This window comes from Erithacus rubecula (assembly GCF_903797595.1).
Source record: "Erithacus rubecula genome assembly, chromosome: 5".
NCBI lineage: Eukaryota > Metazoa > Chordata > Aves > Passeriformes > Muscicapidae > Erithacus > Erithacus rubecula.
In genome coordinates this window covers 53,546,499-53,574,470 of record NC_136687.1, presented here as the reverse complement: position 1 = coordinate 53,574,470, position 27,972 = coordinate 53,546,499, and the positions used below count along the sequence as shown (strand labels likewise).

The 27,972-nt window shown below is 40.3% G+C and overlaps 1 long non-coding RNA gene across 1 annotated transcript in view; it reads left to right on the top strand.

Moving 5' to 3' along the window:
• Positions 1-4,262: 4,262 nt before the first annotated feature.
• LOC306802737 overlaps positions 4,263-27,972 on the top strand; it is a 51,846-nt gene continuing 28,136 nt past the window's right edge. The window contains exon 1 of the long non-coding RNA XR_013774448.1: positions 4,263-4,380. This is a non-coding gene — a long non-coding RNA (uncharacterized lncRNA). The remainder of the gene's footprint in view (positions 4,381-27,972) is intronic.

The window sequence follows — 27,972 nt, the reverse complement described above, 5'->3', positions numbered from 1 at the left end:
GATTTTTATCCCCTCTGTCAAAGGCTGGCAGCAATAACCCACACACGAAGTTTTGGAGGTGACTTGGGATGTGATGGCTGCTGAATTCCTAGAGCAAGCTGATGCAGCAGGTGATGGGAAGCAGGGTCAAGAATTACACCACTAAAAGCCAGGTCATGTAAGGATCCATTTTGTAAACAGGACACTTCAGGAAGAGGTATTACAGCAGCAAAGCTAAAAAAAGACAACCTGTTTTACTTTGCACATAAACAAATGAGGAGCACCCACACTGATACTGCACCTCCATGGGTCGGTAAGAGAAGACTTTTTAACTCCTAATCCTCTTTAATGTTCCATACCCAACTGTGCATCTCAGCTGCACAGGGGTTTCTATAGTTTTGGAAAGAATGTATCCTTTCTAAAAGCTTTTTTTTTTTTTTTTTTTGCATTCACCCAAGTTGATAATCCAAGAAAAGAGTGACTAAAACAAACCAAACCAACCAACCAAAATAAAATAAAGTGAAATGCAAAAATTACATTTGCATAGTGGAGAATTTAGAGGATTGATGGTTGTCTAGAGTGTCTCTGTTTTTGACCCATGCTATAATTAATTACAGTGTAAAATGTGCTCCAAAATAATTGCAATCAGTTTAGAAAATGTCAGTTGCTCACCTGTGCATTCCAAAGAAGTATCTGGGTTGTGTTTTTAAAGTTACATGAGAACTAACTCAGCTAGAAACTTTTGCAATTCAAAATATTTAGCTGAATGACAAGAAAACTAATCCTTGGTTTATTATTAGACATGATAAAAGATTTCTGAACATCCTAGATGTTCATATTTTTCTTTTGCTTTTTAATGCAGTGCTACACTGAAAAATGACTTTGTCAAAAAACATAGCTGAGTCTTTTGAAAGTGAGAAGTGTTTGTTGAAACACAAAATGCCTCAAAGAGGTCTAATGTTTGGAGGTCTGTGCTCTGCTCTTTCTCTTTTCAAGCCCTTTTGAGGATGGCATCAAGTCTGATGTCCAAAAATTGAGGTGCTCAGCATCATTAGCTTCCCCTAAAAGGCCAAGGAAAGAGAAGTTGGCTCAGGTCATCTGTCCTTGGTGCAAAATCACTTAAAACCAGAGGCTTATTTCAGATCTTGACATAAGTTTTGCTGCTCCCATTAGGTACAGAGCACAAAAAAGCAGTGAGACAGTGCAGTGAATGCTTCTGGTGTATATGCTACTGATAGAGCACACTGTAAAATAACAGAAACACTTCTGATTTTGACTGTGGAGGCTCCTGATCCTGTCCTGTCAACCGAGACACCAGGAGTCACACATCACCAGCAGATTTGTTAAACTCGTAGCTGGTACCTTAGTGGAGTTTTGCTGACAATGACATTAACTTCTTGAAGGCCAGACTTTAACCATAGGACCAGCTGCTCTCATCCCTAGTGAGATATGGATGGTAATTTCCTCCCTTTCCAATTCTGCAAGTCAGATCAAGGAATTTAAATGGAGGAATTTATGGAGGAAAGCAGAGGGTATTCCTGATCTTATGTGGAGGAAACCAGCATCCTAGAACATGCTAGTGATTGCATTCATGAGGCAATTAGAGGCAGTCTGTGAGACTTGTTGGAAATTCATTACTCATGTTGATGTGTGAAAAGGAACAAACAAATTATTCACCAGAACCAGACTGCTATCAAGGGAAGCAGCTGAGGGAAAGGAATCCTTTCACTTGTAAAGGGAGCACTTGTGATGCAGGATTACTAAGATACAGGAAACATAGTCCTCCAGAATGCTATTTTGACAGACCAAATTTTTAGAATGAAATTGCATGCTAAGTGGCATGCTTAAGCAGATGCTGGGTGAAATCAAATTAGGGATGGATTTAAATGATACTTTGAAATTATTTTAGTGGTTCTTATTGATTAGGAAATGTAATTTTACAGGACAATATTGTGCATAATCAAAATGCAGTCATAAAGAAAAAGGTCAGGATATTACTGAGAAATTGCCTTTTATTTTTACAGTAGTTAGTGAAGAAGACTGAAAACAGTAAAACTAAGCATCTTTTCCAAAGCATGGGCTACTATGTCCCCTCAATTTGAAGTTAAGAGAATTTATTCAAACCACCAGGAGCTGTATACCTCTTCTCCTTCTGTGTATATTTCTGTTGATACTGCTGTTGAATTTCATGCTACTATCTTAAATATTTTCCTGATTTCATTTTATTAGGGAGGAGAGAAATTGTGTTTCATCACATTTTGTACTGAACAGTGAGATGATGAATGCATTTATCTTCACTTTATTAATTTTGAATAATTAATGTCCCCCAAACTGGAAGTTTTCCCATGTTACAAATCCACTTAATAGGTACCTCAGTCAGAGTAGCTCTGATTTGTTGGGACACAGCAGGAGGAGCAACAATACATAGGATTGTTCCTTCTTTAATCCCTTTTCTGTATTTGTGCTCATGTACCCTAAATTTCAGCTGGCATCTCACAGATGACAGGAGAAGAAGGCATATCCTCTGCTGAGAGAGTCCTAGGAATCAATCCATGATGGGAAAAATCCAGGCAGTGGTACATTCTGTCAGGTTCAAACTAATCTGAGACAGACAGTCCACCTTCCACTAGCAGAAGTAGTGGCTTTCACAGCTTGATAGTAAAAGAAAGGTCACAAACCAAAAATGCTGATAAAAATGAATTGTGAACTTTAGAAATTATTTATCTAGATGGGTTCTACTCTGTTCCCCCAAGTAGTATCAAAACATCTCATTCAGTAATAAAAAAGTATTTCATTTTGATAATAGCTGAACTATATAATTCATTAGCAAAATTATATACTGGATACATGTAATGAAGGAGGTGTGTAAATTCAATATTATCATGCATATTTTATTATGCCATGAAAGCTGAAACAAACAGAACAGGAAAAGTAGAAGCAAAATGCATTCACATTATTGGAATGAAACATTCATGCCTTTTCAAAACCAAACAAGAAAATAGAAATGGTTCATTTAAGCATTTTCCTGTCAAAAAAAAACTCAAAAAAACCTCTTAAAATTGACATCCTGCCCTGAAATGTTTTGATTTTAAAAACTGTTATTCTCTGCTGAGGAAAAAGTGTTCTGCAAAAAAAATGTCTGCCTGCTCTCATTGCCAGATACAAGCAACAGAGCATTGATTACACTGTCTTTGAAAATTGAGATCAGTTCTGATGGCCATGACATGTTCCCAGCTTCTGCTCTCCAATTTGGAGATGAGATGGTAGAGATGTCCTTGTGAGAGGTGACTCTTAAAATGGTACATCTGGACTGGTCAGGCTGTGCACCCAGCAGGCCCTTTGCAAATGGCACAAGAAGGAATCTGAGCAGAATGCAAAGGTAAATTAAAATAACTGTAGGTGATAGCATTTTAACTGCTCTGAAACTACCTGGCAGTAGTCAGCAGAATCACATCCACTCCAAAACATATTGCTTCCAAGTTATGGAAAGGTCATTTTCTGTTTCCTGTCTTGAAAGCACCTTGCACCCCAAGAAAAAGTGATGAAGACACTTTTTAATGTGATGCTTGTTCAACCTGCTGCACACCTGAAAATAGTCTTCCCCAGCTTATACCAGCCTGATTTCCACCTCCCCTTGGCTCATTAACATCAGATGATAACTATGCCTTGTCAAACATTCAGGCTGACTGACCGAGAGAAAAAGTTACTTTGTTCCTTCTGAGAGTAAATTTCTCCCAAATTCACCCAGAGAAACAAATTCAGCTGAATAAAAATAAGTAGGAGTGTATCTGACAGCTATTTGTAAGAGCTCCATAAATTCACTTATTTCCCACTACTTAGCACACTTCAGGAACAGTAAAGATGAATGTGCTTTCCTCCCCATATGAGGGGGCTTGCAGCTATAATTAAGAGGGTATTATTACTGAAGTCTAATTACTTTCTTTAAAGTATGCTGATAAAAGCAGCTGAGGAATTGTTTTAATGCTTGATTCCACCACTGCTTCTTTTATCCATGCTGAAACCAGCCACCAAATAAACAAAATCTGGTGAGGACATGACAGCATATTTACCACTCTTCCCAGCAAGAAATGTAATGAGAGGGAGGACCAGAGAACTTGGCAGAATTTTAAGTGCATTTTTTTGAGCAATTGAAGTTTACATTTTGGTGACTTTTTCCTACTCAAAGAGCTTTTTCATTTCAGTAGCAGTGGTTTATATTAGAGGCTGTCCGGGTTAATTTCTTGCTAATCCTCATCTGATTACTACTCTCTTTTTATTGTCTACAGGTGTGATCAGACTGTAAGCAGTTTGGGACCAGGGCAGTGTCTCTCCTCACTGCCCTATAGCATGTAGGAGATGAAGGCTCTACCCTCTAAGGTTTCCAGACACAGTCAGAGTGTGGTAAGTCACTTCCAAAGCATTTGCCATGCAGTTAGAGGAGATTCTGTGTGTTAGTTTGTCATTGTTCTCAAACAAGCCCACAGAGTGTACTGCAGTTCACCTATTTTTTTGCCTTCTCTTTTTATCCTAATGAAATGTTTCTTTGACCTTTAAACACTAGTGAAAGCAGATGACAGTGTGCACAAAATGCTTGTCTTAATTGTTTTGAGTGATGTGACTTCATTATGAAATTTCTTTCAGAAGCTTAATTACTCCCAGTGCTGCATTAACAGCAAGGGGAAGGTATCAGATGAGACAACGAAGGGAGTTCAGTGGTTTTGATCTTATTTTCTGAAATGGGACAATCTCATGCTCTCACCATTTATTAATACAGATCATTTCCTTCCATTTCTCACAATTGCATTGAGTCTCTGTTTGCATGCTGATGTGGTGAATAAGTGGGGAGCTGCCTTCGTCACTGCCTGATAATGGATGAGAGCTGCTTGTTCAGAGACAGGCAGCTCCTCTGGAGGCCCCACGATTTGCCAGAATATATTACATTTTTCCAAGATTATTGCACAGCAGATGATTAATATTGCATGCTCAAATGGCCTTTTCAAGGACTGAGCAGGGAGTGTGGGGGGGACTGAGGGAAAGCCTCAGAAGACTAATTTCCTATCTGTACATTGTGATAGAAATGCATAATTGCAAACAGTGCTTTGTAACTCACCAGTATAAAAGGGGAAAGCCGCTGAGAAATGTGTAGCCAGAGGAAATATGTCTTCAGTTGACAAAACCGGCAGAGCCCTGTTGAAATCAGTGTGGTTCCACTGGTTTGCATCAGTGAAGAATCTTGCCCAAAATTATTACAAGGGAGCTGCAGCAGGGCATTACTATAGGTGAAGCAGTGCTTTTAGCAGGATGAAGACACAGTCCTTAAATCAAGGACACCTTCTGGTGTGAGCTCTACATGATTATGCAGTTGGAAGAAGAATGCCTAGAAAAGTTAGGTGATATCTGTTTTGTGATAGTAAAGGATGGTGCTGCATCTTAGTCTGAGTGGGAGGGTGAGGAAGAGCTGCTAGCTTTTTGCTATGGGAGCTTTGCATGGACTGGATGAAGTGCTTCCAATGGTTTAGGGTGACTATGAAATGTGTAAAGATGCACCTAAGACTACATGGTCTTTTGTAGGCAGCAAAGAGCTCTGCAAAGCCCCTAGCACAGGGATCTAATACTGGTGGAAATGCTTTAACAGAGTTGAGTGGTGTAGGTGAGAAAAGGTTGTATAGAGCATTTCTCAGCTCTTGCCTCTCTGGTGCACCTTGGGTCATATTTTAGCAGTGTTGGAAAGCAAAGCCTAGTGTAAATGCCCCCCACATGACTTAACTGGGTTTGGATGAACCTTGGGTGGGCTGTGATTTTTACAGCTAAAGCAGCATCAGTGTGGCTTCTAGCTCTCAGGCATAGGAGCTTGAACCAAATTCAGTTGTGAGCTTAAATAATGTGAGAAAATGTCTAAAATTATTCACCTTTCCCTTCTTTAGCCTTTGCAGGAGCACTTTTGGCAAGCTGCATGTGTCATGACTCAAAATCCTGGGAGCACATCCAAACTGGAAATGCTTCCCTCTCCTTTCACTCACGTGTCCTCCCAGCTGTGTTCACTGCAGGCTGGTTGTGCTATTCCTGACATGCACAAGTTTTTGATATCACCTTGTTTTGGCCACTGCTTTCTGTGTGTATTGGCTTTTATTTCTTCCTTACTGCTCCAACAGAGGTCCCCTTTAGGATGATACTGCCAATGTTTTCCTACCTGTCAGAGAAAGAGGATGTGGGGGAGAGTTGTGCTGGGGGACTCTTGGGTCTGTTAGATGTGCAAAGGCTGCATACCATGTTTGTTATTCTGAGGAGATCAGCCAAAATCACACTTAATATATTGACCTGGATGTATGTAGATTGTTTCCTTACCAATTTCCTCCTAGCCAGATAGGGTCTGAAAGCATCTATTCAGCATCATTTATGCTTCACCCATGCTACCAGCTCTGAGCTGAATGTAAGGCCACAGAAAACAATTCAGGTCTCATACTTCTTGGTTTTGGGTTGTCAGGGAAAGGTTGAAAAAAGGCTGAGTTCACTCTATGTGCAAGCATATTCTTGTTGGAGCTTTAGTTTGTCCAATTGTACACTAAGTGTATTTCTACACGGTCTGCCTAAATATGATTCATATCCCCTCCGGCTTCATCAGAGCATGTTGCCTAAAGCAAAAAAAGTTACTCAAAATTTTTTGTTTAAAAAAATTATCAACCTCACTATGTTTGTGAGGAGACTTTCTGAGATGGTTGGTTTTGGTTTATATTTTTTTTCCTTAATTAAAGATTCACTTTTTAGTCCTGTGGGTCCAATTTTGCCATAGAACCATTGGTCTAAAAATCCAGTTTTTTGTATTTGATGCTTAGATTACTCACTTATTTATTGTCCTGGGAAGAATGCTGAAACTTAAAATACTACCAAAAAGACCTGAGAAGAAACCAATTGCAGTATATCATGAGCAAAGAAATCTGTGTAGCCTAGGCCCTTTGGTTTCCTGATAGTGTTCCTGTATAGCTAAGTTTGAAGAGAATTTTTTGTTCCCCTTTTAAAAATCCCCACACATAAATTGATCACTCTGAGACTGTTGTGTTGCATCAGGGGTAGGATGGTAGTCTGGGAGAAGCGTTGGTTCATTTCCTTGCCATCAATTATCTGGTAAATATTTAGGAACAGTGAGCATTTTCAATAGCAGTTAGGTGGGTGAATGAGGGTAGAAAAGGTCATGGCCCAGGTGATTTATCTGCAGGAAATAATTCAGCTGCTTCATAAAACCACTTCTACATCTGGTCCTTTGATTGCCAAACTATTCATTCTTCCTAATGCATCAGATAAATGCTTATGTGAAGAAACAAAATAAAGAGCTGCTACAGTAGAGCAGAAGGCAGATAATTTAAACATGGAAAAGCTGCGATGTCATGGGAGATGTACATAAGCATCCCTTTGTTCCTTTGTCCTTCTCCTGGCTGTGGGAACAAGCCAAGCCTTAATAGAAAATGTGTTAATTCAGTTTCTAAGTTAGCTATTTGGGAAGAGGTTTTGCACTGTTGTGTGGCTGACCCACAGGACAAAGTCAAAGAGATGTTTCAATAAGGGGGGAGGGGGGCCATAACACAATTTCCACGGTGGGTCAGTTCTATGCAGATCAATAAAGAGGCTCCATCAGTGTCAGCCCACGGGCAGTATGGCATCCAAGCCATGCTACAAACTACTTGTGAGCAGTGCACATTCCTTGATACTGTATTTACATAGCTTAATGGAGTTTTAAAAGGTCAAAATCCAAGCAGTGCACACTTTGGAACATTAACTACATAGAACAATTGTGTTGATGGGCTTTTTTCTTTTTCTTTTTCTTTATTTTTTAACTGTGGGACTTTCTGAGGTGAGAATTGTCCATTTTGAATTTTTTGAGTTGCAACAGGGACAACAGACCCCACATCTGATCTGACAGGAATGCTTTTAAATCTCTGTCTTCCTTTGTTTGCAGCAGAGGTAGGTATAAATGCAGTAAATGTCTATAATTCCAGTATTAATGAAGATAAATAACATTTGTTTCAGAGCTACAGGAAAACAGGGAAAGGAATGGTGCTGGCAGATAATTAAAGACTGAAGTTTGATTTTTGGTACCCTAAGACAACCTCTATTTTATGCTGGTTATGTTGGTAGATGACTGAAACATTTTCTGACTGGTTTTGGACCACACCTTGGGACCATAAGACCTTTACCAAGCCTCAGGCTGTTTACCTCTGAAGGGAAAGTCTCAGGGTGGTCAATCACCAGAGGACAGAGCATGTTGAGTAACAGTATAAAGGCATCAATTACTTCAAAGAGCAGGTGTGCAGAGTCCTGTGTTTGCTCTGTCTGATCAGGGCATCCTAGAGCTGAGTACACATTGTATGTTAAACCCTAACTATGGGATGTCTTGACCTTTCCAAATGACCATGTCCAGCATGGAGGGCACTGCATACAGCAGAATCAAACTAAGCTCTATCAATATGTTTCTATCAGCCTTTTCCCTAGGCCTAAAATATTTGGTGTCTGAGCTAGTAATGAATCAGCAGCTCACACAGATAAGACATTAGCTCATATTTGTTTTTGCCAATAATCATTAGCCCTGTAATTGATTTCCTTCAGTACAGTCTAGGCATAGACTAAACTGTCATCTCAGAGAAGTCTGCTATGAAGCCCCTACAGCAAGTCAGACAGACCCCTGAATTATCCCAGCAGATCTGATAAGGAGATGGAGAGGACTTCCTGTATCATTTATTCCTTTTCCAGTCATCCTCTACCCTCATGGGTTCCTGCCATGCTCAGAGCACAGGTTTCACACAGGCAGTTGGTGCTGGTCTTTCTCTGCTGAGTTATTTTCCAAGTAGAAATGAAAATGTGTGCATTTATTACCAGTTTCTCATCACTTGTTGCTTGCTGTTAGAGAAACAATTATCTGAGGGATTTGAGTTGTTTATAATATCTGGTCTCTTAGGTCACTGACAACTGAGGGCTCATTTCAGCTCTAGAATTTTGGTTGCGTTACTTTGGTAACGGTGGGAGAAAAAGGCTGCTTTGTCCTTCTTCAAGAAATAGAGGCTGGCTTCCCAATTCAGGCTTTTGACAAACTGTCCAGGATTTTTATGGAGGGTATCCTACATCCCTTGCAACTTTGTAGTGGCTCTGATGCACAATATATGTTCCTTAAGTGTATTTTCCTCAGGGACAAACTGCTGTGAATACTCAGGAGTATAAACCAGTTTTGCAACAAGCCTCAAGTGATTCCATGGGCATAACTACCCTGCTTAATCTCACTGTGCTTTTGCAGAGGTGTTTGGCTTCCCAGCAGAGCTCATTGTGTGTTTGCTGTATCAGGGCTCAGCCACACAAGCCAACAAAGCAGATTAGGATGATAGCTGTGAGCCAGTTCGTGGTATGACTCGTGCTGTAGTTCCTCCCTCCTCTTCTCCTTTTCATCTCCTGTTGACAAGGTGATATATTTTTGCCAAACATAACTAAATGGAGTTCAGTGAAACAGGCAGGTCATGCTTCTGCTGAAACAACTATGCTGACTTTTCAACCAAGACTGGAAGGCACCTACTCCTGCTGGGTGCAGGTCTCTTCTAATTCTTCCTTCCCCGAATCAGGATAAAACTCTTTATATCAGTAAGACCACACAGGTGGTGCTAATGCCAAGAATTCTTCAATGCATCTCTTCTGCAAGCCACACCAGGGAACAGGAATGTCACTTCAAAAACATTTTCTTTTGCTGTCAAGCTGCTGGAGCTTCAAAGCAGTTTCTTGCTGTACTTTCATGCAGTTTGATGCCTCTGATTTTAGAGTTTATACATTAATGTTTGTTTCAGGCAGTCTGCAATAGCTCATTGCACACAGGGCAAAACCCTTTAAGAAACATAAGACCTCTAGTTACTCTGGCTTAATTCTGTTAAAAACAATTCCTACAAGACAAGATAAGAGATCATTAGCTCTCTGGGTTCATGAGATGGCAGGAATTAAGAGAAGTTGCTCTGCTGCCCTGTGAACTAGTGTATACAGAGAACTAGACAGGGGCAGCAGTAAGAAATAGACTTTTCTGAGCTCTTCTCAGGGAAGAATTATTTTCTACACACGAAATAGAAAATATCTTTCTCTTGGTACTTCTGAAAATGACTAGTGGAATGAATTAATGTAATGAAGGGCAAGAGTGAAGTCAAACACATTTCAGCAAATCTCCTTTCAGCAACTTCTTGGAGATCATAAAATGCCGAAACTCCAGAGCCTCTTAATGCCAACTTCAGCTTCAAAAGCACCCCTATTTTGACACCTAAAATGTCAGATTCCTGCCATCATTGCTGTGTTTGTGCCCTGCCATTGTGTCTGGGGGAGATGGCACATTTCCTTCTAAAGGCTGCATTTAATCTGTTTTCTAAAGGTAGGTTTTTTAGCCATTAACCTCTACTCTCTAATCAGAACTCTTCAGAAAGAGCCTTATTTTTTAATCAATGTTTTGCTCCAAGGACAGGAAGAGTTTAAATTGTGAATTTATGCTGTTCCTAGATGTCTCCATGCCATCTCCCCTGAAACTAAAGTGGTGGGTCTGAGTCATCCTTGAAGTATTCCAGTTTTATGCTGAAATCAGTTGGATACACAGGATAAAAACGCAGTAATGTAGCAGTGAAGCATCTCAGCAAAAACTTGGGGTTTGTAGCATCCCCTTCTGCAATGCTCCATGGAGTTCATGGCTGATTAAACTATGGGTGCCATTGCTGCCTCAAATTAGTTTTCAGAAATGCATAAGGGATAACTTCCTCCTGGTTTTCTTGGGACAGCAAGGAAGTAGAAGAGTAAAGGTTCAATATTGTCCTTATTTATTTGTAATATTTTTCCTTTGATTCATTATCTGAGACACTGGATGTTTCCCTGAGAGGTATGATTCTTTGATGGCTCTATTCAATATTGTCATTGATTTGTTGAGGCTGAGAGATCAGAACTTACAATATCTAATGTTGCACTGAAGTTCTCACAGGCTCAGAGAGTTTATAAAATGAAAATTTCTCCTATTTAAGGAATTCTGCCTTCTTTGGAAGAAATGGCAGGAACATCTTAATTTTTTTCTTTATTTTTTTGTAAGCACTTTATTTTTAACAATGCCTATTGAATAGCCTATTGCCTAGTCATACTTTGAATATTGTTTTTTCTGGTCTGTAGGGGTTAAGGAAATGACCAGGAGCTATAATGTTACCAGAAGGTATTAAAAATATGATAAGAAGGGCTCAATGTATCTACTTGCAGCATATAAAAATGAATAATGTGCAGCTTAATAGTTTTGATGCTGCTTCTATTTACCTTATCTATGGAAGATACAGCAATCCAGCTTTTCTCATCTACCCCAACTCACTGCTATTTGTCCTCTTGTCTTCAGTCTCCATCCCCAGCCTTATATCCTGACTTCTGGTAAAATGAGGGAAAGGAAAAAGGAGAAAAAAACCTCAGCAAAACCAGTCTAAAAACTTATTAGAAAATTTTTAGGGGGAAATATTAGAGTTCCCTGTGCTCCCAGCATGCAGAGACAGGAGTCTCTGCATGCTTAGGGTCTTATGTACAGGCTGTGCTCATTTAAAGATGCTCACATGTCCAGTCCAGGAAGAACATTGATTTAAGTCTCTGCCTCTGAAGAACAAAGATGATGAAAAATTCAATGCAAAATGGTTGGCAAATGCAGCCAAATACCACTTGATGAATCACCAGTGTAATCCACCAGTATCACAAGCCTCTAGCAAAAGTGACAGCAGATAGTTTATTCCCAATGGCACAAAAATTATGGATGTGGTATTCATAACATCTCTGAGTAAGTAGTCTTGAGATGGGTCAATATGGAAAAAATATGATCAGTCCCTTGTTAAATCTCTGCACTAAATATTTATTTATTAGCCTGACAAAATGGATCACGCAGTGTGCATAGATGGCACAGAACATACTGTCCTTGCTGTTCAGCTTGAGGGAGACACAGGAAGGTTACTTGGGTTAGAAGCCAGGTCAAGCAATCAGCCAAGGAGCTGGGAACAACAACATTATGTGCTGTCAGACCAAATCTAACCTGCTAAAAATACAAGCAGGGCAGACCTTGATCTTGCCCACTAGTTCAGTGCCTCTGTGGCTGCTGAGACATTGCTGAAAAACCCTTTATCTCATTGAAAATATGGGTTTTTTTCAAAAATATAAACAGAACCAAATCCTGTAGAGGAGAATAAGTTCTAAAAGAAATCCAGTTATTATATTGGAAAATGTTAAGAAACCTTAGTTGAGATGATAGAAATCTTCACTCTGTGCTATACCAAGCTGCAGATACCACCAGTGACAACAGTCGATGTGTTACCTAAAATTTTACACTGTATTTTAGGAAGCTTTTTAAAATCTTTTTTAGCAGAAAATGTACAAATATGTTCCTTTTTTGTTTTATTTTTTTTTCTTTGAGGAGGCTTATTTGAATAATACTCATGATGGGGTTTTGTTTTAATGCGCATATTCAACTTTTTAGACCTGAGAATACCTCTATGTCTTCAGTTTCAATTTGGCTATCTTCATGTCTGTGTTGAGGGAGGAACATAATTGTGAAAACAGGCTTTGCAAAACCTCTCAGTCTTGGTTTTTTGCCCAGTGATACACTGGAGGACTTGGCTATATGAATGTGTATGTTCTGGAACATCAGAGATGAAGATAAATGGAAATCAGCGCTGCATTTTTCCTTCCCTTCAAAACCACTGCCATAATGTGATCTGCATTTGCTGTCATGCCAGTCAGTGTGTGTAGGATGTGTCTAGCCTACTTCAGGTCTGAAGAAGGCATCATACACAGGAGCTATCAAGGCTCAGCTCCTTGGGTTTGCAGGGAATTGAATTTGATGGATCAATAATCTCACCTGCTTTTGCAATCCCATTTGCTTTTGCCTCACTAGAAGCATCAATGAGCTAAAATGTCCCTGATCTGTCAACTGTGGAGTCACCTGTGCAGCTGCAGTGGATGAACTAGATGGCACAGATGAAGGCTGCTGGGGTAGTCTTTTGGTGTTTTCTCCCTGTCTCACTAAAGTGTTTGGAAAATTTCTCCCAGCACCTATCCAGCAGAAAACTGCTATTTTCACACGGATTCATCCTTTGCATCCTGAGCCAATATTCACATAAAGTGCTCATTCTTTGTGTGTGTGGATGGTAGGGAACGCTGCTTTTAAGACAAGAAGAAAAAGCAGTGGATGGACAGATAGAGGTTTAAGACTTTTTTTTCTCCCAACAGAAAATAAATAATCTTTATTTTGGTTATATTTTCTTTGAAAAACACCCCACACTTTCTAAATTTTAAAAGTTCCTTTCTCTAATATTTTGGCCTTTTTATACCTTAAGATTACCAGCATACTCAAGGATGGAGACTTAAAAGTGTTTGAAAGCTGAGACTACTTTTCAGTGAAGTCATCAGGAGCTTCATGACTAATTTTAGTAGGGAGGGGGAAGGTGAGCAATCCTTGCCACCTGAAAACAGACAGGAAACTGAATACCTCCACAATTGCTCATCTACTGACAATTCAAGAGTATTTTGCTATCTTTAAATAAATAACATGAAAGGTCGCCTCTAGACTTGCCTCTGGAAATGGGAGGAAAGTTTCCACGGCTGCTCTGCTTTTACTTTTTCTTTTTTTGCTTGGAAAAACTATCCACTGCTTTCTTGTTTGTTCTCCATCCTGTGGCACTTCTGTCCCCATTCTTTCCTCACATACCTGTTTATGACTAAAGTTCTTTGTTCCTTTGTGATCCAGCTCTTTAAACCACAGAAGGGACCTCTCGAGGTTATCCCGTCTAACCTCTCACTCACTTTCTCCTCAAACAACATTTGTCTAAGAACCTTAGGAGCATCAATCTTCTTTACCAAGTGACAGCATCTTATTAAATATCCAGGATGTCTGCAGCTTTGTGACCCTTCCTATTTAAAGCCTGTTCCTCTTCTTCATCTCCTCTGCTTTCCTGTGGCTATGGCAGGTTGCCAAGCCTTTCAGCAGGACACTTCTACATTTTGTTTTTCCCTCTGTTCGTTTCCCCTCCCATTGAGTTGTCCAACTCCCTGTAAATTTGAAAGTCTTACCATCTCTTCCCTCCTTTTCAAGTTAATATGGCCCTGTTGGGCATGCTTGGAAGAAGGTGATAATCAAATACCACGGAAGATGGAAGTGCTTTGTTTGTCATAGTGCTGGATCACTCCATAATAAAAAATCATTATCCCCTGAGTCATTCAATACGTGTTCTTTGAGTAACACACACCAAGATAGCAACTGAAGTGCTTAATGACTATGGCCAGAAAAAGAGGGTGAGAAATACTGCTTGTTCTTTCTACTCATCTCAGATCACAGGACAGCCACACCATGAGTTTTCTCTGGCTTGAAATGCCTGCCTCTTCCCTCTGCTGAGGAAGACAGAGCCAGGGAGAACAGACTGCAGCATGTGGGAAGCAGAAGGCCATGGGAAAAAATGCACTTGCTGCAGCTGCTGCTGAGTTATTGATGGTGGACAAGCACTGTTGAAGCACATAGGACAGACAAGAAGAAAGGTGGAAAGGGAAAAGGTGTGCTGAACAGGTAGACCTGGGAAAAAAGCCTGAAGCAAAAGGAACTGTGTGGGGTCCTCTCTGCCAGGGAGCTGTGGTACTGCTGGGCTTCCAGGCAGAGTGTGATGGCTAAGACAGCAGCAGGAACATGCATTAAAATGACTGTTTTAGCTTTTTGGACAATTAGTCCGATAATTACACCACTTATTTATTATAATAGCCTGCAGTTAATGGATGCTCTGCGAGGGAATTAATGTCTCCAAATTATTTTAGGAATACCCTGAATATGCCATATTTTTAAATAATAATGCAGAAATGTCTCTGTAGGATGTTTAAACAAGTTGCAGATTGCGGTGTCAGGGCACCCTGCTACCCAGACATGCTGACACTGTTCCAAAGCCACACTTGCTCCTGAGAAAGTCAAACACACATTAAGGAAAAAATCTCTTGCTATGGGGCTGGGAGCAGGACCCCAAAGCTGCCATGTGCACTACCAGAGCAGGAATGCTCTGCAGAGCAGCAAGCTCTTTACACCCATCAAGGCCCTGCTCAGGCTTTGCGTCCACCAACAGCAGGGTAATACTTTGCCTGCCTCAGCCTCGGCTTGGTTTGTGCCCTGCCTCTTTGTCAGACAGAGATGGTGCCTTTGCCTACAGGCTCTGGCAGGCCTATTTATGATCTGCTCAGCACAGCCTGTCAGAGGCAGTTAAGATACCTCCACCTAAGCAAATGCTACTTGTTATAAGACAAAGGTCGTTTGAACTGAAAATACCTCTGTTTCTAACCAGAGTGGGGGAGAGTTCTGCCTAGCTGGCTGCTGAAGCAGCACAGGAGCCATGGCAGTGGGGAAGGGAGCAGAAGCTGGAAGCTAACACAGCTATTGCCAGAGCACAGATGATGTTGACTGAGTTTGCATGGATAAAACAAGCAGCCTCTCCAACCCTCTGTCTAGGTTTCAGCTGGCTGATCCATGGCTCCATGTGGAGCAGCACAGCTGTGTGACCTTGTCTGATTTCACTAATTGCCATTAAGATATGATGAAGTCCATGAGCTAAATGATATGCAAGATGAGAGGAAGAGATAGCACAGCCAAGGTTTCAAAGAGGAAATACAGGCACAAACTCTAAGGAAAAAGCATGGAAGAAAATGGCAATTAGGTAATGTCAAGCATCAGCCTTCCCTCATGCAGCAACACAATCATTGCCCTAGCCACTGTGCTGGAAGGGATGTAGCGGATTCCCTGTTGAGGTGGTGAATGTGTCCCTGTTAGTCTGTGCTGAATAGCCAGAAGTGTAGCTACCTCAGGACTTGCTTCATTCCCCTACCCCACTGCCCTGACTGCACTGGTTTCATTTTGCAATGAAATTAAGTCCCATTTCCAGCTCCTTCTTCATGCTGACACAGCAGAGAGAAAGGAGTGTCCAGTAGTTGTTTCTTAGTGCCACACTGCTCTTTTCAGATACCCACAGCCTCAGCATGGTGAGTGTAAAACTCCTCTGCCCCAGGCAGGGCTGGAGCCTGGATCTGTGAATCCTGACTCCAACAGCTACAGAAGTACTCAAGCCATGCTTCCCACAAGTGATTTGCACTGATTTGCATGGAGTAAATCAGCTCTACACCTAAAGCTGCAATATTTAATACCTCCATTAACTGCCTTTATATCAAAGGGGCAGGATGGAGCCTATCTTTATGTGTGCCTTGCTTTTGTGACACTGCTATATTTTTCAACAAGGACAAGATGTTTTGTTCTACAAAGCAGCACCTACTGAACATTATGAACTAGCCAGGTACTTAAAATTATAATGATGGCTAACTTCTAATGGACTGAAAACTGTGTAAACCTGACAAATCCCATAAAATGGAGATAATTATGCCTTCTGTATCAGGCATTTTTTGAAGATGAACAATGTGTGTTCAGAAAGAATAAAGATTCACTGAAGCTACAGGGGAAATAATGGCAACGAGTATTCATGGGGCTGTAACAAAATATTGTTTACAGATCTCCACTGGTTGTGAAATTATCTGTACTGAAGAAACTGGATGTAGTCTAAAGCAAAGATTGAAGGAGCATAAAACATGTAATATTGTAGTTACAAGGCACATAAAATCTTATTGGATCTGTGATAAATATTTGTGCCTGAGCAATTTTACACTTTACAAACTGCTTTCCCTGGAGGATGGTTAAAGAATACAATGACACCCTATTTATCAGTTTCAAAACCAAGGGGCTACCACCCTATGATGAAGGTACAATATACCTGTTTTCAAAAGTGTCCAATTAATTTACTTTTGTATTGAAAATACTCTCTTGTTTTTTGTTTTTGTTTTGTTTTTGTGTTTTTTTGTTTTTTTGTTTGTTTGTTTGGTTTTTTTGTATTTTTTATTAAAGCTGCTTTCAATATAGGGGTATCATCTCTTGGGCTGTATTAATAAAGAAAGAAGATGTCCCTAAAGTGATGCTGGTTTGAAATTGAAACCATACATTAAACTCCCCATGGGGGATGGAGTCCACAATGCAGAGCTAAATGGAAGCTCTGCATTCAGCTGCTGTACAACACTTGGAATTTTTCTGTGGGACTTGGAAGAGGCTGTGCTGTACATTTAAAAGAGTTTAGCAAAATATGCAGGCATGTACTTGTGAAATTTGTGGATGGGGAAGGAGAGCATTTGAAGATGAAGATAAGATTCCCTAAGTTGCAATGAAATGTTTTCTGCAATCTTGTATTTTAAAATCTGTAAGGACCTCACATGGACAAGTTTTTTTTTTTTCATTTTGACTTGGCCTTTTATACATTTACACAGATAATTCCTTAGGCATTTTTCTTTTGCTCCTCATAGATTGTTCCTGCGTGTAACCTTTTTCCCTTTGGGAAGAAGTCTCCACCTTTTTCCATGCATGGAAGGAATTTAAAATACTAAAACTGAAATAAATCTTCTCTGTAGATTACCTTCTCTTTTCCCACATCACTTTTTGTTCAAATCTCGAGGTTGCTTCTAGCTCAATTCTCCAAAGGAGGAGCTTACCTTAACCTTTTCTTAATAGCATCTTATTTTTCAACTTCCTTTTTAGTCACTAGCCAGCATGGAGGTTTATTTCTTGCTCTTGAAAACAAGTATTTCCATCATTCCTCACAGAGGTCAGATAGTCTCAGGATGTGGTTTGGTGTTCTCGTTGAGTCATCTGTGTGTTTTCTGAACAATTGATTTGGAGAAAGCAGAAAAGGGTGCCAAGTCACTACAATTATACTGGGGAGACCTAACACCTCTGAGCCTGGTGCAAATCTCTGTGCTGCTGAGCAGCTGACTGACAGCATAAAAAAACAGAAAGATTATTTAAAATTGTGTCCATCATTGTGCAGATTTGGTGTAGGGTTGTGCTGTGTGATACAAGGAATTATTAGTAGTGCCCCTCTGAACAAAATAAACATTCTATTCATCTTTTTGGGAGGTAGGTGTAATATTTTAAGGAACTGCTGTATCTGCACTGTTTCATGCTGGGTGGGAACTGGAACAGCAATATTAGAGGGAAAGTGATTCTCTTTCAGAAGCAAAGTCTCAAGGTAATGACCAGCAGCTAAATAGCTACCAAAATGGGGGCAGTAGAAAGAGGAATGCTGCCAAGGACACTTGCAGAGCAGGTCTATATAATGTATTTGTATATGCATGCACACTTGCTTGCACCCCTGGAGCTGTTTTGAGGGCTATAGCAGAATATTTTTTATTAGGGAGTAAGTGCCACCACACATGTATTCTGCCTCACATAATTCTGAAACTGGGTAATGCAGCAAGAGGATTTAAGCAACCCAGCCCTAACCAAAATTATCAAAAGCAGATGGCTTTGACTAGGTTGCTTTTCAGAGCCACTGGGCAGTTTACCCATCTGCTGCAGTTGGGTGATCTGGACAGTGAACGTGTTTGGAGAGCTAAATGCCAGGGTAGGAAGCTCAGCGCCACACAGCTGTAAATAACTTCACGGTATTCCATATGATTAAACATCTTTAACTGGTTGATCACATCCCATTACTTATCTGGCCAGAACTGAGATTAAATTAAAGTCTTGCAACCTACTGGGACAGCTCTCACAACCACACAAGCTTACAAGCAATTTGACTACCAGGCCACTCTAAGCAGCTCATGAAGGAAGAGAGTTAAAGTCAATTATCAGCCCTCTCACCCATTTAATTTCTGGTAACTTCAACAAACAAACGTGTCTGTAAGTAAAGCTGAAAGTCTGGATCAAATGATTAGACCTGCAGCACATCAAATGGTTTTTATTTTTGTGTGATGCATCATAGCCCTGATATTTTTCATTTCTTTACCTGTATTGACACACCACTGGGGAAAGCCCTTGCCTCTAGCTGCTCCAGATGCACATTTAAATTAACAATTTTTCTGCTATCTTCATAATCAGAAGAAAAAAAATGAGCCAGAAAGATAAACAGGAGATGTCTAATCACATCCAACAACAGTCATCACTCTATCTGTCCTGATCTCTAGTAGCCTGAGGAAATAGCAACTCCATTTTGAATCATGTCTTGAAAGTCATCGGTCCATATCCACCAGAAAGTGATGCAAAATGCTGGCAAGTCTATTCCCAGCAAACAACCAGTGTCCAGGCTGAAAGTGCCTGAAAAGTGCAACCTGTGTAAGGAAGCAGTTCCTTCCTGCATCCCTGTTATCAGGAACAGGCAGCAGGCTGGTATCATCTCTCCAAGGTTTAACTTGTGTCTCTATTTGTGCTTTGTCACACGTCTATATTTCTTGCAGAGAAAAGCATCAACATCTGAATTCCCCATATTGCCATGTTTATTAATTCCATTCATTTTTTTGTAAGGCAGAAAATATTAAGGTGTAAGCTCAAAGGACAATGTGATTTTTTCAGTTTAAATGCATGCTTTGAGTTAAAATCAAAGACAGACTCCTAGACCCACCTTTCATCTGTACAAAATGCTCTTCTTAATGCATTTGATATGGTATTTTCTGCACAGTGGCTTCAGCAGGAGAAGGCTGTGTTGTTGCAGGGTGCAAAAACAGTTTGCTGTTTTGATTTGTAGTGGGGAGACAGATGTGCATCAATCCATTCTTCAGCTACTAAAGTCAATATTCTGAATTAGCAGGTACAGTGATGGAAAAGTCAGGGCTTTATCCTGGGTCCATACCTGAGCTCCAGTGCAGCCAGCAAAGCAATGCAGATTGCTGTTGTGTGGGGGCCTGATGCCTACTCCTTAAACTGCAAAACCTAAAGCTGGAATTTAGGAGGGAAGGGCTGGGTTCTTGGCCTTGAATTCTTGCTCAACTCACATCTCTAAGGCATCACTGAGCACCAGTTCTGGCAGCTGTTTGTGTTCTTGGAGGGTGGGCTGCTGCCATCCTCCCAGTACTTCCCAGTGTGGAAAGCAGGGAAAGTGTCTGCCAAACAAGGGGAGAAACAAGGGTGCCATCTGAAGCTGACCAGCTGCTGGAGCAATACTCCTGCTCACTGTGTGTGCAGCTCCAGCAAGTACTGCCCTCCTGGGTCTTTGACACAGGACATCTGTGGCCTATGCACACCCTGGCCACCTTGTAGGCAGTCAAGAACTCACCTCTCTGAGCATCCTTCATGGGGTCCAAGAGGGGCAAATTTGTTTAATCCACCATGCTCTGGTGTTGTGGAGCTGGGAAAGCTGCTGTTCAAGAAGGCATTACTGAAGAGACAACATAACACTGCCTTCCTCCAGGCTGTCAGAAAAAATGCCACTTAGGGTTGCATCTCCTTGCTGAGATTGTCACAGATGCTCATCAGAATTACACAACTAAACTAAAGTCTGGCTAAACTTTTATTGCCTCTTCTACTCTTGCTTCTTCCTAAAGTTTTATTGAAGGGAAGGGCAAATATGGAAATATTAATGTACAGTAAACGATGGAATTGTGACTGTTTCTATCATGGTCCCACATGTAAGTTATCATTCAATTTTATTAGCACATTTCTGGGAAATTGTTTTGATGAGTTTAACTTCATGGGCACCGTTTTATAAACAAGCTGATTGGACATCTCATCCTGAGCATTTCTCTTTCCTGGACAGGAGAAAAGAGTGATATGGGAACATAGCAAGAAAACATGTTGGAAGCAAGGGACTGAGATTTCTTCCCTGTAGGATATGATGTTTCCACCCATAATCATTAAGCAGAATATGAGCATTTTCCTTAGTGCCTTACAAAATAAAAGAGGGATATTTTCATCCATGTTACCAGTAAGAATGAAAGAAGAGATGATCAGAGCCACTAACTTTTGAGAACACCTACAACAAGGATGCTGGGAAGATAGAAAACCTGTCACAAAGTCTCATGTAAGAGACAAGCCATGCTTAATCAAAGCTGACACAAAATCAAGACTTTTCAAGGCATACCTGCAGTAAAAGATAAGTATTCAGACACTGTCAGCCTCTGCAAACATCTCCTGGTGCCACCAGGTAAAAAAAAAAATATCTTCATCAGTTATACATGATTTTCATTTCATTGTGTATGTCACCACACCAGCCTTTCTCAAAAGTTGGCTGCAGGAATTCTTGACGTAGTGAACTGTCCAGAGCTTTGGTTCCTAGGAAAAGCCACATGAGGGTGAGCAGCCAGGGAGCAACAAGGTCAGGAAGAGGTGAGATACCAGAGTACAATTTAATAAGACAGAAAAGGTCAATTTTTATCCTTTTTTTCTGAAAGGAAATTGGAATTTCTTAATATTCACCCCAATAGATTTTTGCAACACCACAAAAAAATTACCAAGAAAATAATGTGTACACGGTTCAGAAGTATTTTGAGGAGAGTAAACAGGGAACTCAACTAAAGACTGAAGTAAATATAAGAAGTGATAGGCTGTGGGGCAGAGGTAAAATAACCACTAGAAACCTTTATTCTCTATGGTCAAGTTGTTTCAGAAGACACATACTGAGTGCTTTGGTGCTGCTCATTGCTGGCTTAAAATCAACACATTGACAGAATGCCACTTTTGGCTTAATAAAGTACATGTATTGCTCAAAATACTTATTTTTAAATACTCTATTTAATGATTGTTTCACATGCCACATGCTGGGTAATAACAGGAGAGAGTTCAATTGTTTTTAAAAACAAATAAATGGACAAAAAAAATCCCTTTTGGCTATGAAAAGAGCAGTTTGTGAGACTGCTATAAATGCAACTATGTTTTAGCACTGTGCTCCCAGACTCATCACTTAGTGCTTTCTCCAAACTGTTGTGTAGCCAGTGCTGCTTTAGCCAAAATATTTGTTGGAGACCTCATCTTTCCTTTAATGACATGGTGGGGACAGTGTCTTTAGTGGTGATTTCACATGTCTATAGGCTTACCCAGTTTAAGCACATTCTCATTAGGGAACTCTTAAATTTTCCAAAGCTATGTGCAAAAGACAGACTTCTCAGCAACATAAAATAAGGAAATACTTTATGTTTCTTTCTATTTCTTCTGCTGCTTCATTGCTGTCTGGTTTTCCAAAGAAACTGTCTCTTTGCTAATTTCTCCTGCCTTGGGTCTCACATGCAGGATTGTCCTGCTGGCAGCATATTTCGGCAACTGCTACCAAAGAAAAAGTTCAAATCTGTTTTGCATTTTGTCTTTGGGAAAGGAAAAAAAAAATAAGCAAGCAGTTCTTTTTCAGTTTTTATGTCCATAGTTAATTCTGCAGAATTGGATGGTATAATGAAGGTGTCCAATTCCTGAATATTGGCTGCCTGTACCTGAGAGTGATGACCCACTTCAGTTGCTCCTCAAACTCCTTTTGGTTTTAATAACTCACTGGCCAGGTTCTCAAAGTGATCTTGTTGAAAAAACACTTGATAAGCTTTTAGAACAATAAAGTGCAAAAGCACATGATGCTTTTTATACTCCTTCAGAGGCTTCACTTTCTTTCAAAGTATTTGTTGCTAAAAAGAAATTTAAAGATAGTATAATGTGTAATTTGTGTGCTTCACAAATTCACGTTTTGTAATTATTTCTACAAAAGCCTGAGATGCTGGATATGTGAATGTGCTGAGGAGCATTCAGTTTCTTTCCTAATATTCAAATGTCAGATCTCTCGTGTTTTTTGGGGAAAGAAGCATTTTGGTGGGCATCCTTTGAGAAAACAGATCTCTTCCCTCTTTGTGAGCTGGAATGGGAAAGCTGGTAATTTCTTTGCACACACAGCTCTATTGACTTGGGATTCTGCCATGCAGTCTCTGCTGATGGCTTAATTTTAGACTCAGCATCTAAGAAAGATTTAAAGTTTGCTCCTTTTTTTAAACATCAATTAACAATTTAAAATCAATTTAACATTAACTGTGAATAGTTACACAACACTTAAGCCTTGAGTAACAATGACCAGTGCATTTGGTACTTTTTCCTCCTTAGATATTTTGCTGTGCCTTTTTTAACTTCAAATGAGTTGTTTGTGCCATTTTACTCCTCCAGGCCAGATGTCTATCTTTCTTCATGTTCTGAAAACAATATATGATCAAAGAAATTTCAGAAATAATGCAGAAATTTATTACATACTTGCTTTTAAATAGGGATTTCTAAATGTGATTTAGAAATAGAACCTAGAATAAAGATTTCTAAACAGCAATGCCTGTGCTAATGTGAAGTATCATTCCATGACTGCCTGCCCAAGAGAAGATCTATAGACTCACAAACAAGTTCTAGTGTGGGCTTCCTGTCTTAGTGTTCTTTCTGCTTTATCCACCTTTTTCTGCAGAGAAAGTTGTGCCCACAGGATGGCACAACAATAGGTTGGGGAAGTGTTATTTTCATTCCTATAGTAAGGAAAACCTTGCAGTAGGAAGCATGCATGAGTAATTTTTGCCATACAGCAGTTGGAAGCCTTCATGGCTAGACTGTATCCTTTAACTTAACACTGTCTGTACATGGCTTTCTATGCTGTGATGTAGTTATTAAACTACAGTCCCAGTCCCACTCTCTGCTATCTAACTTGCACCTCTATCCCACACTGTATGAAGAGGCATGAACTTGTCTGTGGACTTGCAGCACAATTCTGTAGGGTGTTCCCTGGAGTCTCATAAGCTGCCTCTGTTTTAGCAGTGTACCTTTCAGATGAGAATGTGGGGTCTGTGATCCACAGCCTTGCCCTAAGCTGGCTTCTAGGCTTCCCCCACCCCTAGCAGAGAGTTTATTGAAGCCACAGGCTGTCAGGCTCAATTATTTGCACAGCATCTTAATAGGACTTGCAGTTTTTCTAAAAAAAAAAAAACCAACACACCACCACCACCAAAAAAAAAAAAATGCCACTAGGGTCAATTGTCCTTTCTTTAAAATTGGTTTTATGGAATTCATCTCTCCCTGGGAGATTTGAGGCACTCCTGGAAGTACTGCATAATCAACTCATGTCTTCTCTGGGGACTACACTGCTATGAAATCAAATAATGTTGTAATCTCGATGTGAAAACCAACTTCAGTCAGCACCTTTGATCTCAAAGGTTTGAGAGTGTCACTGAAAGAATTACTTTGAGCCTGATAGCCTTCCAATCAAATTGCAGCATGTATTGACTATGATCTCTCCCAAACCTGCAACCCAAGCAAGAAAGGGCCTGGGCAGGTCTTAATGAGAGGCTGCCAAAAAAAGACTCACATGACATGAGAGAGGTATTTTAGGAGCTATTGCTCTCCTCAAGGGCTTTCCATAGTTGTAGCACTGCAGTGTGGTTTAGTAAGTGCAGAGCTAAAGGGATTACTGGTTGCACTGCTGAATGTAACTATGGTCCAGATCCTTTGTGCCCTACAGCTGTCCTGTGGCCTTATTTAGAGAAGCTAGCTGGCAACTTTTCACTCAAAACAAGACTTTCTGTGTGAAATGGGCTTTCACTGGAAAGACATCATTCTTGTTTCCCTGTTTTTTTGGAAACAGATCTTACAGAAAAACAAGATAGGGGAAAATGCACTTTTTATTGCTTTGGTCAGTCTTTTCTGTTTTCAGTTTCATTTTTCACTGGTAACAAAGAAGGCTGTTTTCACTGGCATTTTTTAAGATGAAAAACATTCCTATGAAAAATAATTGGTGTTTTTCAACTGCCTCCATATGAGAACCCTATAAACTCTAATCCTGCAGCTGGGGCTATTAACCCATACTTCTGTACCCTAGCAAAGCTGTATTGAAGTCAATGGAGCAGAGCACGATTGGCAGCAAGAATGGTTATAAGATCAGTGGCCAATTAGGCAAAAAAGACAGCTCAAGACTGTTATGATAGTGGGAGCTAAAGCATTATCTTCTTAGGTAACAGAGATAAATCACTGAAAACAAATCCACATGGCTTTGTAGAAAGGCACCAAATAAGAGTTCTACAATATTGTAGTGGATCAGCTGGGGAAAAAAAAAAGTCTTTTTGACAATGTTTTGCAGTAGTTTCTTAAATTATTATATCTAGAGAACAGAAATACACCACAGCTTTTTGTACTCAAGTTAATATTGGGGTGAGGAAAATATTTGGTTTTCATCTCTACCAGTTTTACTGCATACTGTAATTGCATCTTGTGCTGTACCAAGGGACATATTCAGCCTGCCTTGCCAACTCACTTCCACTGAAGTTATGGGAAGTTTTATTTGATTATCATGCCAGATAGAGGAGAACATTTTCATGCAATGTCTGTTTCAGCCGCTTCCTTTTAAGTATTCCTTTGTAAGTGGTTAATGATAATGATAATTTGATAATTTCTTTATGATTATACTTTCCTGTAGGAAGAAAGGCTAGGGAGTCATGCAGTTCATCTGTGTTCTCTTTCTCTCCAAAATTTCTGGACCTTTTTGACTGCTCTTAAGCAAATCTGACAGGTGGCAGAATTTTAATTTTATACAGGGCCTGTGGAAGGAGGTAACTGGTCTCACTGGAAATGCCTTAATAAAGGTGATTTGGGGATGAGCTGACCCTTTGTCAGTCACCACAGCCACAGCACAGGAGGGAGCCACCAAAAACAACCTGGATATGTGAAAAAGCTCCAGTTCCATCCTATGTTTTCTTAGGTACTAAAGCCAGAGTGCTCTCAGATGCAGAAGCATTAGACAAGGCTTTGAGGCTTTGGCAGCTTCATGCCCACAGACATTACAGCAGATGCTTACAAGATGCAGGAAATCGTGTTGCAGTGAGTTTTGGGGCTCTCTTGGGTTACAGTTGAAAGAGTGAATACTTTCCATGCACAGGAAAAAAAAAAAAAAAGAGAGAGAGAGAGAAAAAAAGAGGTCAAGTTATAAAGACTGGAAAGTGATCAGTAATTCATTAGTGGAGCTCTAAGTGTTATTAGCTCTGAAGAAGTCATGATCTACTCACAGATAGTCTGCAAGTACAAAGAGATGAAATGCACCAGATAATTTATCTGTTGTATGGGAATAGCTTTGTTCTAGGCATTATTTTTTGCTGTATAACTTCTTTCCCTATAATTTACTTTCCCTTTCATATTGTTTCTTTATTTTTAAGATCATTTTGTATTTGTCTTTTGTTTCGTCATTTAATTATGTGCATAAAAAGAATAAAATACTGAAATGTTTAAACAACTCATTAAAACCTACTTATAATCCTCTGTCTGGGACAAAAACTGCTGCTGTGTTCAACAGCCCAGAATACTGTAGCTTTATCAATCTTATAAATTCTTGTAAATCACTACCATGGGCTGTCTCCAGTTTATTGTAAATCAAGTAATCACAAACTGGATCTCTCAAGGAGATTGTCCAGGCACGTTTAACTGTCTGTACAGCTTCTGTCTTCATCCACTCCTGTGGTACAAAGCCTTTACTCCATAATCACTACTACACATACAGCCTGGAGTTCCACTGAATTATTGGAAGGTGAGAATGAGGCTTTCAGAGACAGGATTTTCATGCTTATAAATTTTATTGGTGTCATCTTGTGCACAAGATATATGTCGGCCTCCTACAATATCTGTGACATCCATATCCTGCCTTATAATCACACTGTGCCACAACCATCACAATGATTAAAGAGATTACTTTTTTTTTCCCTTGTGTGGTGAGATTAGGGAAGTTCAGTTAAATGGGAGAAGAGCGATGAAGGAGTGAAGATCTATATCATGATCAGCTCCAGGGAGAGGATTTTAGAGGAAGCCTCCCTGTGCCCCTGAGGACTTAATGGAGGGACAGTGGGCATCTGCCTCCCACACCCCTTCTGGAGAGCTTAGGACTGGGTCCTGCTTTTGACAAGGTGACAAGGGCCAAATCTGATGGTGGTTTTGGGAGGGGCAGTGGCTGTGCCCTACAGCGGGATGGAGAATGTGTCCAGGAGGGAGGCTCCAGGAGAACACACATCTCTCCATCCCCTTGCACCTATCAGCCATCTCAGCCCCTCCCATCAGTGATACTCTCATTTTGCTCTCGAGATTCCCAGCATTTTTTTTTTTGCTGTTCCTATTTCTACCCTCCCTCCTGCCCCTGCCCTGGTTCTCCTCCTCAGTGTGTCCCTTTCACTTCAGGCAGCGGTTTTAATTGCATCATTTGAGTCTCCACTGTGGTTGCAGTACAGACAATAATAGCCTTTGTGTATCTTCTGTCTATACTTATTAAAATAGGATCTGGGACTGCCTCTGACTTTATAAAGAGAGCAGGGTAGATGTGAAGGGCCAGACCTGGGTCTTATGGAAATCCCAGTGAGCCCATGGTTCTTCTGTGTCCCTTCCTCTGAAAGTGAGGCTAGAATACACAGATTACTGTGAGTCTTCTGGTCTGCTATCCCACAGAAACTATTTGTGAGGATAAGCTTCCGACTCAAAAATCACTCAGTCTAGGTTTTGTACACACCACAGCTTACAGACCCAAAATTAAACACTGCAATATTGTGGTTAAATTGGATTGGAAAATGAGGAAAGTATTTGTGATAGTCTAGTTTCAAGATTACCAGGGCACCAAAGATGTCTTAAAGATCAGAGAAGGAAATTCTGAATTGGAAATGTCAACTTGTCCTTAATGTGTCCTGGTTTTCCCATGCACAGTATGTCTCCCATTAACATGTGGTTGATGGAACAGATGGGCTGCAATGCTTGAGCAGGGACATAGGTTACAGGAAGGCTCTGAGACTTTGACTTCCACTTAAAACTGTTGGCTTTGCTTTAGTGCTACATCTTAGCTGTCTTCTTTTAAAGGGCAGTGAGTCTTTGTAATAATGCCATGTCCTAAACTGCTGGACAAAGGGCACTCACTACCATGTGGTCTTAGCACTTTGGAAAACACTGTAGCTCTCATAAATAGAGGCACAACGAGCCATCACCTAGGTTTATTGAAAGGTCACAGCTGATGAGGATGTCTGAAATCACAATTCTCAATATTCCTTCCTCAGTTTTCTCTTCTGTAGACCTGGACTGGTAACAGCTTCCCATCTAGCACAGATACTGCAAAGATTAGCTATATTATAGATTATGAGACAATTTCAAACATTATTTTTATTCTAAGCAGCACTGTTTATACCCTAACA